The sequence below is a fragment of the Tamandua tetradactyla genome, chromosome 20 (assembly GCF_023851605.1).
Source record: "Tamandua tetradactyla isolate mTamTet1 chromosome 20, mTamTet1.pri, whole genome shotgun sequence".
Lineage (NCBI taxonomy): Eukaryota > Metazoa > Chordata > Mammalia > Pilosa > Myrmecophagidae > Tamandua > Tamandua tetradactyla.
The window spans coordinates 61,591,356-61,606,217 of record NC_135346.1 but is presented as its reverse complement, the minus strand read 5'-3'; the positions used below and the strand labels follow the sequence as shown (position 1 = coordinate 61,606,217).

The following is a 14,862-nucleotide window of genomic DNA, read 5'->3' as shown; positions in this document are numbered from 1 at the left end:
CAAACACATTTCCCAGCCAGTACATCGTTTTTATACTAGCTTCACTGGCCTAGAGCAAACACAAAAAGACAACATCAGGAGACCAACAACAGAGTGGAATTAAAGATGCTGTTATAAACCAAACACCAAGTACCAGTGAGAGAGGTCCACCATGACTGCAAAGGGTCTTGGGAAAGGGTGTGTATGACTTTTACTTCCTCATCTATTTCTTGTAAAGCATTCTCAATAGAATTTTTTTATTATTAGAGATATATATACAACATTGTACATGTATAACAGCACATATCCTTCTCTGAGCAGTCGTTAGATTTAGCCAAGCTCTGTTTTGTTTAGTAGTTGGTGTTATCTACCACAGAAAATCTTCAGCTGCATCATCTGGAGTTCAGCACAGATCCAGCAATGAGAAATGTTATGTGCTCAGGCATAGGTATGAGCCCAAGATATCAGACTATTAGTCATTCTTCTGGCAATCATTCAGTTGAAGATGATGAACACTGTAACATAATTACTCATGAAGAAAAAGTTGATTAGTGGGCAAAATTTCTCTATTTCTTTTAGCATAGGTTACTAACACCGTATTATTATTATTTCTTTTTGCTGTTATTTTAATGGCCCTTGGCCTGTCTTGACTGTGTTTCTTTATCCAGACTTTGTAGCTAACTTTGATATCAGTAGAGCCAAATTTTCCCACATGAATTGTTATATTAGGAGCATGATTTAGCTTTTCCAAGTTTCCTTTTATAAGGAATCATCATCAATTGCCCTTAAAATGGGAACCATTGTCACTGTGGATTTATAAAAAGGGATCCATAATACAGTGTAATAATATCTAAAGTATTTATCTGGGTGGCACGTTGGTAAGCACAGGCAACACCTCCAGAGTAGGTGTCTACACAGGTGCATATGTACTGACATCTTCTATTATGAGGCAATGATCCAAAGTAATCAATTTGCCATATTTGAGCAAGGACAGTTCCTCTCTCCAATTCTCCTGTTACTATTTTTGATATTATTTGTACAGTATCTTTTTTACAAATTTCATATTGATTTTTCATTTGATTTAAAATAGAAAAAGATAAATCAATCCCTTTGTCTTGTGCCCACCTGTGCGTCGCTTGTGCGCATAAATGTCCAGATTGCCAACGCACCCACCGTGCGAGGAGTGGGGTCTTCCTTGGTGATTTCAGTCACAGCGCTTTTTGCTAAGGCATCTCTGGCAGCATTGTACTCACATTCAGGTGAATTTAGGATCAATTGGGCATCTACATGAAAAACAGATACATTAGTACAATGAACAATTTTCCATATTTTTTCATAAAATTTTTCCCCATAATTCCCTTCTATGTATTTCTCAATTATTCTGTTTCCAGATAGGCATTCAAATAGTTGCTCCATTGGCCACTGTTCATGAATCAGTAAATCCTTTTCAAACACTGTGATGACTTATTTTTCTTACATAGCTAAGGACATGATAAAGTCAACAAAAAGTTCAGGAAGTTATTTTGATAAAACACAGATTCTCTGCTTTTTACATTGACTATTTTAAAAAGACTTTTATAATTTTTCACTAAAACAGGCCAACAGTCTAAGAAAATCTGTCACTTTAACAGAGAGAAAAGTAAATTTTAGTCTTGCATCAGTATATTATTTGATACTAAAGCTTTTAAAAGTTTTGTAGATAGACCCATCAAATCTTTCTTAACTCTGGCCATGATTTTCTTTTCTGTGAACCTTCAGCAACTTATTTTATTTATTTAGGCTTTGCCCTGTGTTTTCCTCATTCTGTAACAGCCATTTATTTTATTTCAGGACAAAACTAACTTCTTTTTTCCTTTAAAAAACACATGTTTTTATACCCTTTATATTTAAGTTACTAAACTGATTTTAAAAACTGTCTTCAAGCAAACATTTCACCACATACCAATTACTATCAAAATCAAGCTTGTCAGAATAATGTCAAATACTTAAAATATTTTAGTCAATGCATTTTTTTTTTACTTTTTATTGTATAATATGACATATATACAAAGCAAAGAAAGAAAAAAGCAATAGTTTACAAGACACTCTTCAACAAGTAGTTACAGGACAGATCCCAGAGTTTGTCATGGCTACTAATCATCTCAGATTAGTGACTGCGTTTTTGAAAAATAATTTTACAATTTTTCAACAAGAATTTTCACTTTTTCAAAGTTTTTTGATCATTATATAATTTTTTGAAAACTTAAACTTAAGATACATTGTCTGTGATTTCTTTTATAAAACAAATCTAATGCTTTGCTATTGAAAATTTAAAGTTTCATTCTTAGGCTACTTTTCACTGACATCCAATTTATACAATGGAAAGTTAAGAGATTTTTCAACCTAAAAGTAAAGAAAAATGATGAAGATGAAATTTTCAAGCAAGGGTCTTCTTAATATTAAATAGCTTACCCAATTCAAAAATATAAAATGACCAAAGGGAAGTCACAAATTTGAGGTCACAGATAATGGGATTTGGCCTAATCCCTTTGTCTGAAAGAAATGGGTTACGTAAGGGTACAGAGGTCCTGAGGGAGTTGAAGACAGGTCTTTTGCCTTATCATGAATAGAAGCATTATCAGTATTCACTTTATGATATAACTCAGTTTACATTTTCTTTATACATTCCCTTCATCTCATTATTTGGCAAACCATCAACACTGTCTCATTTGACCTCAGCTTCCAGCCGGGCTTGGAAAACGTCTCTGTGGGAAATCCTATTACTGTTATTGGGGAGCCAACTCCCATCATGTTTCTTGTTCTCTCCTTCTCCTGTATTCCGGTCTCCTGTGTCTCCTAGCTCTGCCATCTTATCTAAGACTTTGTTAAGTGGATTGCCTGTTTCTCCTAACAATAAAGTCATCATCAAGTGTTTATATGCTGGAGGTGCTGTCTTAATGACAGTATTTCTTTGTGAGGCATTAATTGTAGTAAGGTGGTATATATCAGCCTTCCCTATCATGATGGCTGACTTCATGACCTCCTCTAGCAATCTCTGCATGGCATCTCACAATGTTTGCCAGGAAACCAATCACTTCATGGCCACATGGTGTCAGTAGGGTATTGTTTATTATACCCTCGTGCAACCAATGCCAGCAAGTTAGAACTTTCTTCTGCCTGCTGACTGAACTCTTGGAAAGTAGTCTCTATGAAGGAATTAATGCTAATTCCTACAAACTTCATGCAATTTGCATTGTTCAACACCAGTCCTCCAGCCCCTGCATCAGCAATTCTGACCATCCAGGCAATTTATGGCTCACCAATTTTCTGAGTAAAACAGCTAAGAATGCCAGTTATTTCTTGTTGAGTAAAATCTTTATAGTGGTTTCGAAAGTAACCTGATTGCATTGTTTCTCTTCTTTTCACCTTTGTATTGGGTGAGCTCCTATTTCTGGGGGATATTTACTCTTTTCTTCCTGATAACCCTTTGCATCTGAAACATCCCAATCTTTTTCATCATCATTCTCATCCCATCCATCACCAGTTTTTAGGATCCCAATCAGCAGTAGCAGTTGCTATCAGAGCAAGTACTTTCTTTTTTTTACCTCATCTCTTTTTATATTTAAATTGGGCTACACAGACTGCAGCTTTTTCAGCTGCTGGCTGATAATTATGAACTTGATCTTCCAAAATAAAATTTGATGCTGCAGCATGACTGTTTTCCTGCAGCTCTGCCAATTCCTTTTCACAATTAATCTTTTCAGAAATTGCTTGGTCTCTCTGCTCACACATTTTTCTATATGCTGTTAGTGATGTCCATCCTCTTTGACACAGTTCAGCCATTTCTTCCCCTTTTTCTAATGAAATGCTTTCTAGGCAAAGAGTGACTTGAATAGGCTCTCCCTGTTTAATTCTATTCCCCCAATCTTCACAGGGTCCCATGCATTTTTCTGATTCCTTCACAAACAAGAAGTAAGGTAAATCATCCCGCCCTGGGATTTGTAGGTTCTGTTTCCTGGGCTTAGATGACTTTTTTCAAAAATGACATAATCTCTTAGTCGATGTTCAAAGTATATGATGCACTATTAAATTCTTAGTGCTACTTGGATGGAGGCTGTGAACTCTCCTGACAGATATTCTTAAATGCCTTGCCCAACTCCTGAACAGACTGTTCACTTAATCTGTAACAGTGAACACATAGCCAAAAAAGATAAAGGAGATGGCATTTTTTGATTTTTTTTAAATTTTTTATTGTATAGTATAACATATATACAAAGCAAAGAAATAAAAAAGCAATAGTTTTCAAAGCACTCTTCAATAAGTATTTACAGGACAGATTCCAGAGTTTGTCATGGGCTACCATATAATCCTCTCAGATTTCTTTCCTTCTAGCTGCTCTGGAATATAAGAGGTTAGAAGGCTTAGATAATTTTTTATCATCATAATTGACATTTTTTCCTTTTTTGTGAATTATAATATATATACAAAAAAGCAATAAATTTCAAAACACTGCCCCACAATTAGATATAGAACATATTTCAGAGTTTGGTATGGGTTACAGTTCCACAATTTTAGGTTTTTATTTCTAGCTGTTATAAGATACTAGACATTTAAAAGAGATATCAATTTAATGATTCAGTATTCATATTCATTTGTTAAATCCTATCTTCACTGTATAACTCCACCATGCACCTTTGTTGCATAAGAGCAACCTCCAGAGAAGGCTCTTCACTCAAACTCTCCCTGACACTGATACTTTATTAATTATACTTCTTTTCCCACTTTTGGCCAAGATGGAATTGTTACTCCCATGATGCCAGGGCTGGATTCATCCCTGGAAGTCATCTCCCACGTTGCCACATTTCACCCCTGAATGTCATGATCCCATGTAGTGGGGAGGGCAATGATTTCACTTTCAGAGTTGGGCTTAGAGAGACTGAGGCCACATCTAAGCAAAACAGAGGTTCTCCAGAAGTAACTCTTAAGCATGCGTATAGGTAGTCTAAGCTTCTCCGCTACCTACATAAACTTCACAAGAGTAAGCCTCAGTATGGAGGGCATGGCCTATTGATTTGGGTGTCCCTAAAGTTTGACACAGTATCAGGGGATTCCCTGATGGTAATGCTTAATAATTCCATGTTCTTTCTCCCATCCCTCAAGGGACTTTACTAATACTTTCTGATTATCTGCTTAATATACTGTAGGATGTATCCCGGCGTTACAATAATCTATACAGGATTAAAGACTTTTCTTATTCTGTGCTTACTGTGTTTCAGTTGTTCAAATGAACTGTACAGATAGGTTGAGTTAGATTATGCACTGCAGAAAATTTCCATTCCAGACCAAATAAATCTTTCTTCCATTGGTCTCAAAGACTATGCATGGTTCCAAAATACAGACGCTGTCTTCCTTACCCCTGTGTTCTGAATTACTTTAACCCCAACCTGATTGGCTTCATTCTTATCGCTAAATATCAGGTTATATATATATCAGCCTCTCAGAATCCAGAAATAATAATCACCACTCTGGACTTAATGTGTCTGCTCTAAAAGCTTACAATCTAGGCCGTTGTTTCCTTATAAGCATTTTCTAAAGGTGACCGCACCATTGTTGTTCTTTTGTTTCTGGCTTGTTTTGCCTCACCAAATGTCCCACGTGGCCATTAACATCATTGCATCCTCATGGCTTTGTTCCTTTTCATAGCAGCACAACCATCATTCGTAAATATACATCAGTGTTTGCAAATCTACTTCTCGGTCAGTGCATCCTTCAGGTGCCTGCTTTCATCAGGCATCAGGTATAGTGCCCAAAGTCCACAGTCCATCAATATTCTCAATTTTTGATAATTTCATTGTTCTGAAGAAAAAGAACACTAGCAAACACATCTCACCAAATAGGAAAGCTAAACCTGTTCTTAACTCATGTCCCTCCCACCATTATTTACTTCTGTTGTTGCTGTGGTAATGCTGATGTTTTCCTTTTGAACATAGTCCATAGCATGCAAAGCAGTTTCCCCCCTGTACCCTGGACTTAAACACTCTTTGTACACAAATCATATCTTTGAAGTAATTCTTGCAAGAACTAATTAATATATCTAGTGTTAATCAGTAGGATATATAGGTCTATACAATCTCTTTCAATCTTGTTCATCTTCAATATGGTAATATTACTTAGAGATCCACTAGAGAACTGACTTCGTTTCTATCTATTCCCTTACATTGAAGTTCAACCTCATTAGCTAACCGTTCCACCATCTGTAACTTATAGGTCTCTCTAAGTCCCCTATATTCTATATTATAAGCCTCTGATTACACCTTTATGCTGGTCATAAAAGTGGGAGAGATTAAAATTTTCACAGACAAGCAAGTTCGGAAAGAATTTGTCCTGAAAGAAGAGACAAGCCCTACAAGAAATACTAAAAGGAGTTCTACCAGCTGATAAGAAATACAGGAGAGGGAGGTCTGGAGGAAGGCAAAGAATTGAAGAGTACCAGTAAGGAAAATTTAAATGATAAAAAGAGAAAGAGGGGAAAGAATATATAGATCTGACAAATAAAATAAAAAAGATAAGATGATGGATTCAAGAGATGCTTTTTCAGTAATAACTTTGAATGTTAATGGACTAAATTTACCAATTAAGAGAGACAGATTGGCAGAATGGATTAAGAAATATAATCCAGCTATAAACTGCTTACAAGAGACTCATTGTTTTGAAGAACAATTGGCTGGGTACAGAATTCTTAGCTGGAAGTGTTCTTCCTTCAGGAGGTTAAATATGTCATACCACTGCTTTCTCACCTCCATGGTGCTAGTTGACTAATCTGAACTCAGTTTTACATGGTTTCCTTTGTATGTAGTAGATTTTTTTCTCTTGCCAATCTCAGGATTTTCTGTTTCTCCTCAACATTTGACAGACTGATTAGTATGTGTCTTGGGGAAGGCCTATTTGGATTTATTCTGTTTGGAGTTTATTGGACTTCTTTAAACTGTATATTTATGTCCTTCATAAGGGTTGGGAAGTTTTCCCCCATTACATCCTCAACTACTATTCCTAGCCCTTTACTTTTCTCTTCATCTGGGACACTAATGATTCTTATATTTGTGTGTTTTGCTTTGCCCATCACTTCTCTGAGATCCAATTCAAAATTTTCCATCTTTTTTGCCATTTGCTGTTCTGAGTCTTCAAAGTCAGTTATCCTATTCTCTATACTGCTTATTCTTTCTTCTGCCTCTTCAAATCTGGTGTTGTGTGCCTCTAGTATGTTTTTTTATTTGCCCAACAGAGATTTTAATTTCTGTGATATCTGCTATTTTTCTATTTATTCTTTCAAATTCCTCTTAATGTTCCTCTATCGTCTTCTTGATCTCCTTTTTGTCATTTGCCATCCCACTTATTAAGTAGAGTTATATGAACATCTTTGCTTAGCTGTTCCAACATCTGTGTCTCCTCTGGTGTTTTATTTTGGTCATTAGGCAAGGCCTGTATCTGTCTGCATTGTAAACTGTTCAGTGATCTTCTCTTGTTTTTGTTGCATGTAAATGTTTTGATTCATTTACTTTGGGAGTTGATTTTTTTCAGTAGCCTAAGTCCTTGTGTTTGTGGGATGGATGTGCAGCAGGGAGCAGGGTATGAGGCAGAGCACAACTGTGCAGTAATTCATTTCAGGGAAGGTATTTGTGCAGGTTGGTGATGTTACACTAGTGCTTGTGAATGTGGGTGCCCAGTGGCCAGGGGTATGCAGCTGTGCAGGTGCACTGGTCTTGGGGTACAACCCTGGTTTGTGCTAGTCTAGGGCACAGGTTCTTTTGTGCACATGCATAGAGCTGTGGCAGCAGGTTGGTGTTATGCCTTTGTTTGCTGGGAGCAGACAGTGACCCAGCTGTGCAGGTCAGCAGTTTCTCAGAGCTGGGAAGTGTGACAGGGCTGTGCACATGCCTGGTTCTAGGACTGCCATAGACTGTTGTTCCCCAAGCTGAAGGATGTGATTGGGGACCTGTGTGCATACATGGGTCTAGGAGTTCTGTAAACTGATGTGCAGAGCTCAGGGGGGTGGGGTGGGGCTCTGTGCCTGTATGGCCTGGGGTCAGGTGTAGCCTGGGTATGGAAGTTTTTATGCGCTGGCGACAGCATGCAGGGAACAGGGAGAGGGAGGTAGTGTTTGGGAGGGGTTCAGGAGAGGGGATTGGGCTGCACTTGGGGTGAGGGTGGGGGGCGAGTATGCACGCTATGGGCTGGTGGGGCAGGGGCTTTTGGGTGGGTGATGGGGGTGTGTGGGGTAAGTCGCAGGTCATGGAGCTGCACTGGTGAAGGTAATGCATTCAAGGAATGTGGCCTGGCTTACTTCCTAGTTCCCACCCAAGAAGTCCTGTACGTGCACTTCTGCAGATTCCATGCCTCCATGCCAGGGTCCAGCTTTCTGCTTCTCAGTCTTCAGCCTCTGGAATCAGGGCCACTCTGTGTGGTGCAGAAGCTCTCCCAGGTCAGTTACTGTCTTGAATCACCATCACAGTCGCCCTCCCATCCCTTCTCTAAGTTTTCCTTGGAGCAGGTGTGAACTTGACCTACTCTATTCAGACATCTTCCTGGAAGTTGGCCTTTTGACTGATCTTAAGTAAATCTTGAAAAGTGGTTACTGAATTACAAATTCCCCAAAGTGTTATAGCAGTAGAAATTATAAACCAAGGAAGTAAAACATTCAAATCTGAAACATTTTGCACACAAAAGGAACATGAAATCAGCAACTTTAAATCTATCAAGAATACCTCTAGCAAAGTATTATAATATTCAGAAGAACATAGTCTGCATTGTTTGTACAGATTTTCTAAATCTTGTCTTATTGACCGTCACCACTATGAAGTTGTGCTGAAATGCAAATCCTGCTGACTACACTAATTTTTTTGCGTGAAAGGCGATGTGATATTTGTAACCACTTAACTTATAGACTCAGATTCAAGGACAACACACACTTCAGTGATATAAAAGCAGAATATATTAAGAAAGTAATTAAGAGATTATTAGAAATGAAATCTAGTTGCATCACCAGGTGGCACAGCACCAACACTGGAAGACGAACGCTGGGGAATCCTGGAGGCAGCATTCGGGATCTGACTGGAAAAAATTCCACAGCAGAGCATCCTCTTCCCAGATGAGGTTCTCTCTCGCATGAGATTCCTAAGCCTAACTGCTTGCATGCAGTTTATATGATATCTTTACATAGTGGCTGGATTCCAATTAGCTTACATGACTGGGCCCAGATGGTCCTCTGGGAACTGGTTAGGGACTGAGAGGCATTTCCTGGGACCTGGATAACTTTATCAAAGTGTATCTCCTTCGGGGAGGACAGCCAGTCCTCCCAGCTAGACTGCACATTTCAACCGTTTATTACCAAGGTCGCCCAATGGCAACATCAGTTAGCAGAACAGACTCTACAAATGTACTTTTCCCTTTCATGCTGTTATAACAAAACACCATAAATTGGGTGTCTTAAACAATGGAACTGTGTTGTCTCACAATTCTGGAGATTAGGAGTTATAAACCAAGGTGTTGGCAGGACCATAGTCCCTCTGATGTCTTAGGAAGAATCTCCTGCCTACCTGTCTCCTGGCTTCTGATGGCTTCAGGGATTCCTTGTCTTGTAGATGTGTCTGTCTCTTGCCTCACATGAACAACTCTGTTTTGCTCTGTGTGATCTCTCCCCTTTTTTATAAGACCATCAGTCATATTGGATTAGGTGCAACTCTTACCCAGTTTGGCTTCTTCTTAACAAACCACATCATCAAAGATTTTCCAAATAAAGTTACATTCGTAGGACAAGAGGTTAGGACTTGAACATACCTTTTTACAAGATGAAATTCAACCCATCATAGGTGGCCTTGAGTGATAAAGGAAGAGAAAGTCACTTCTCTCTCCTCCAACCAAACAGACTGAGTCTAGTGCCTCCACCTGCCAGAATATGAACATAAATAAATGATAATGAGAGTCTAGTCAGGTGTATTATGAGACATTTAGGTGAATTTTCGGGAGCTAGGTAGGGATTGAGGAAGCAAGGAACCTGGGAGGATTTTGACAGCTCTCTAGTTAGTCAAGGAAGGCTGCATGTAGTAGGTGGTACCTAAGCTACAAATAGAAAGATTATTAACTCTCAATGTGTTCAAGGTAAGACCATGATTCTTACTTTCTTGCTGCTTGTTTCACACATTCTAAAGTGAACAAATAGGGTTCACTTAGGGTGAAATTAGGGGACCAAAAAGGAATTTACATGGCTCACCCGCAGGGATGACTATTGTCAACTTCATTCAATGTGCTCAATAGTTACCATGTTCTCCAGACGTCCAAGTGAGATGAATGTGAAAATGCCCACCTGAGCCATGCTTCATTCTTGTACATATAAAATAGCACCATTGACACACTGTCATAAAACTAGCAATCAGCAAGACACTATGCACATTCAGTTAAAAGCATCTCTACTCCCAGAGGGAGAAAAAGTGAAAATCTGTGGTAAAGGATAAAGGGAAGTTAGTAAACTTGAGTTTTTATATGAAGAAACATAAGGTTTTATACTGATCCCATAGAATTTTTCTGTATATTACGTAGAACGCATAATGTAGAGTTTTCTCATCAACTAGGAAAGGGGAATCCATTAGAAGTCTGTTTTGGATCAACCCTTCATTTATATGAGCATAACCATTGTACTTTTTAAAATTTTACCTTATAGATGTAGAGATGAAATAGCTCTTGATCATAAACTTTTGTGATTAAGGCATTTTAGATACATAGAATTTGAGGTTCTGCCTATTTTATACATGTAAATGGAACATGAGAAGCACATTGGGAAACAGCTATAGTAAGCTGGCAATATTTTTGCCTTCTCCTTAATTAGACTTCATGTTTTAGATTTTTCTTTTTTATAAAATAGTGTAAAATTTCTAATCATGTTATACCTATCTACGAATTTAGTGCTATAATATTTTTAAAAAACCCTTCAAAATTTCTTCTGATTGGTCTATTGTCTCAGTAAATGACACTACTGACCCTTTGCATTAGTCTTGACTGTGGGAGTCACTCATACGTGAAATACCATAAGTGCTACATAGAACTGAACTGGACAAAAGCTTATCTTGTGTCTTTCGAGTCCCTCACTATCCATTCTTCCCAGGTAGCCTCTGGAGGGTGCCCTTCACATCCCTGCTCCACAAGGTGCTGTCGTGACGGTTGAAGCAGGTGTCACCACACCGTAGAAAAGAGTCAGGAATTTCCCTCCCCTCTGAGAAAAATGGCTGTGATGTGGACTGTGGTGACACTGCACTAGAGGAAGGCAGCTAGCAGGCAGGAATGACGAGTACAGGACTTACTTCTCCTGTAAGTAAGTAAGAGTGCTTGCCTGCCATGCCCGAGGACCCGGGTTCGATTCCCGGTGCCTGCCCATGTAAAAAAAAAAATAGTGCCTTGGCAGTGGGACCATAGGAGATGAGGGTGAGCGAAGGAAAAATGGGTATCAGGTGGGTGAAAGGACATGGAAAGACATAAAGGTAGAGAATAAACAGTGGTAAACAAGAGTTTTATTTTAGAATATAGATATTGCCTTAAAGATTATAGATTCAACTGGCACTAATAGATTCAAGTATGAGAGAGATATGATCAAATTTGTGGGTTTAGAATGAGAAACAGCTGAAAATTGTTAATCAGGAGAATATGAAAGAGTGTGATAGTTATTTTTTAAAAAATGATGAATTGAAATACTTGATTTTGTTTAGTTTATTGTCATTATCTAAGTGTAGCCTAAATAGACATTTGCCTCTGCTAAGTGATTAACGTGAGGAAGAAGGGACCCTGGAAACAGTGTAAATGTCAGACTCTTTTCTATACATGTCCCAAAGGCTAATGACCCTCTATAATAAAACAGCCCAATTAATCAACTGTATGGAAGTGTGTTTTAGTACATATCAAAACTATATTGACCACAGGCAGACATTCTATGCAGGCGGAGGTCACAGAGAAACTTTAAAAGTATATATTAGTGAGTTATAAATTTTATGTATACGTATATTTTACTTGAGGAAGATCTAGGCTTTATAGTGAATTGAAGTTTTTTCCTACTTGGTTAGATTCTCATCTTGAGTAAGTGATGTTAGTACATATTGACTAAAGCATCAATCTTAATTCCAAATAACTTGACTGTTACAAGCTAAGGTTTTACTTTTAATTGGCAACATGTAACATAGAAACTAAGGATTCTAACTATACAGTATAGGCCAATATTTTTCAATAAATAAAAACAAACAAACAAAAAAGATATTTTTGAGAGTGCCTGAAGAGCACATATTCTTTCCATTCCTCTTCGTCACCTTTCCACAAACTATTCATAGAAGCAGAGGAAAGTGAACACAAGGCATCTGGCCGTGATATAGAGCAGATCTCTAAAGTCATATAAAATATTTGAAATTGTATCTATATTTTTCTCCCTACATATCAGTTATTTTATGTAACACATTTTAATCTACATATCAGCTAGATTATTTAAACACTTTCTCCCTAAAACTTTGACTAATATTGATGCTTCTGGAAAATGCATCAGGTTTATTTTATGGCTTTATATAATACAGGCATTGAATATTTGGGGGGCCTTAATGTTCCAGCTATCAGCTGCCTTAAAAGCACCCCTAAACTTGGTGGCTTAAAATAACAAATTTTTTATTACATCTCACCATTTTGTGGCTGAAGAATTCAGCTAGGGATCAGTTGGGTATTCTGTTTCATGATTCATCAGTTGAGGACACTTGGTGGCATTAAAAAGGTGAGGGGCTGGTCAGGAAGGTCTACAATTACTCCACTCACATGCGGCAGGGCAGGCTGGAACCTGGCTTAGCTGGGGCTGTGGATGATGGCACCCACATGTGGACTCTGCAGAATGGCTATTTTAAGTTAGTTGGTCCCAAACCTAATGACTAAAGGATCCAAGAGTGTTCTAAACTGGAAGCTGCTAGGTTTTTTATGACTTTGCCTTGGAAGAACTAGCATATCCTTTTCACTGCATCCTCATGGTCAAGCAAGTCACTAAGGCCAGTCCTGATGTAAGGGCAGGAGAATTCACCTCCATGTCTTACAACAAGGAGTGGGAAAGAATCTCGGGCCACCTTTAATTTAGTCCCCCTGTTCTTAGAAATGTAGTCCTTAATACTCTCGAGTGAGTCCTAGAACCAGGCCCTACCATTCCATAGCTAGACTGATTGACTTTCTGTGGATCAAAGTTACATTGCTTTTATTGACTTTTGCCTTGTTCCTATAAGAAATGTTATAAGAAAAAGTTCTTTTACATCTTTTTGTATGTTCAATAGTATGGTCTTAAAGGTTTTTCACTATTAAACAATGATTGCTCTACTGCATTCCATAGGACAAAATTCTTCTGTGGTCTTAGTACCAGGAATAGTAATTCTTCTTTCACATTTCTTAAAGTAAATCCTATAACTCAATGATACCTATTCAGTGTTTACCTTGACATAAGAAAACCTTCCTTTATTCCCTTTTTTCCTAATTTAAATACATTTATTATTATTATTTTATCTTCTGCTTTTGGCTAGATTAATGTTTGTTATTTACAAGTCAGAGGGATAAAACAAATTAAATGCAGATGAATTTAGGAAATGGGGAAAAAATAGAAGATGCTAGTATCATGTCTCCATTCTACTAAAGGAAATAATTAGCAGACACTTTAGTGTTTGTCTCATTTCCTTCATTTTCTGGATGAATGACCTTGGACAAAATTATTGTAGCCTCTATAATAATCCAATTTTTTTTTATGAAAAGGAGGAAATATGAAAGTGAGAAGATTGTAAGGTTATTTGTGAATTAAAGGAGATGCATTGAATCTAGTGCCTAGTTCTTAGAAAACCTCAATGAATGTTAGCTATTGCAATTAACTTGAATTTGTAATTTAAAATTTTATTGTCTTTAGGGGTTGCAAGGGTGGTTCAGTGGTAGAATTCTTGCCTGCCATGTGGGAGACCTGGGTTTGATTCCTGGCCCATGCACTTCCCAAACAAACAAGCACACAACAAACAAAAAATTCAACAAATGGTGCTGAAACAAGGGTAAACTCACACGGAATAAGAACGAAATGTGATCCCCACCATATAGCATGAAAAAAGTTTATTGTCTTTAGTTCTGACAGAAAACAAAACATGCCTTTACATTTTGTTTTCTGAACTGCAATACCTTTTTTCTGAGATAAAAGTTCATGCCACTTTCACTTGTAGCAGAGGAACCTAATATAGCATGCTCATTCTTGCTCATTAGCTGTCTGCGGCAGACATGCTTCTCTACGTCAGCCAACGGTGAGAAATTGTCTATGAACGAAACTTTAACTACAGAGAAAAAAATCATATAAAGTCATAACTAGATGAAAGCAATCCACTTCATACTTGGAATTTCTTTTTGTCTTGGAATTTTTTGAGAGTCAATGAAAATTTAAATATACAGAGAGGAATAAACAATTCTTTATAAATAACACGTTTCAGTTTGACATGCTGAATACTTGGGAGAAATAGGAACGGGAGGAAAGCAGGTGGAAAGAAAGTGATGGGAGAAAAATAGAAACGGGGAGATGAAAAGGTGAAAGAGCCAGAAACTTAGACATTAATTCAACAAATACTTATTGAACACCAAGTCTGTTCAAATGATTCCTGAAAATATATGGCCTCTTAGAATTAAATAATTTATCTCGGACATGGGATTTTAGGCACTCTGACAATACAGCAGTTGAGTTGCTTTGGACAGGGAAGTTTGGGGACTCCCAAATCTCTCGAAAGACCTACAGCTTCATTATTAACTTCTTAAGTGAAAGGTGCTCTAAGCATGTAATACATTTGTGGAATATTCTTTGACAAATGGAAATGGTCACATGTCAGA

At 37.7% G+C, this 14,862-nt stretch overlaps 1 long non-coding RNA gene across 1 annotated transcript; it reads right to left on the bottom strand.

Moving 5' to 3' along the window:
• Positions 1–318: 318 nt before the first annotated feature.
• LOC143664660 (uncharacterized) lies at positions 319–9,891 on the bottom strand. Its single transcript, XR_013166571.1, has 3 exons — positions 9,793–9,891; positions 1,105–1,262; positions 319–494 (listed from the first exon to the last, which is right to left on the bottom strand). It is a non-coding gene; the product is annotated as an uncharacterized LOC143664660 (long non-coding RNA).
• Between the last annotated feature and the right edge of the window lie 4,971 nt (positions 9,892–14,862).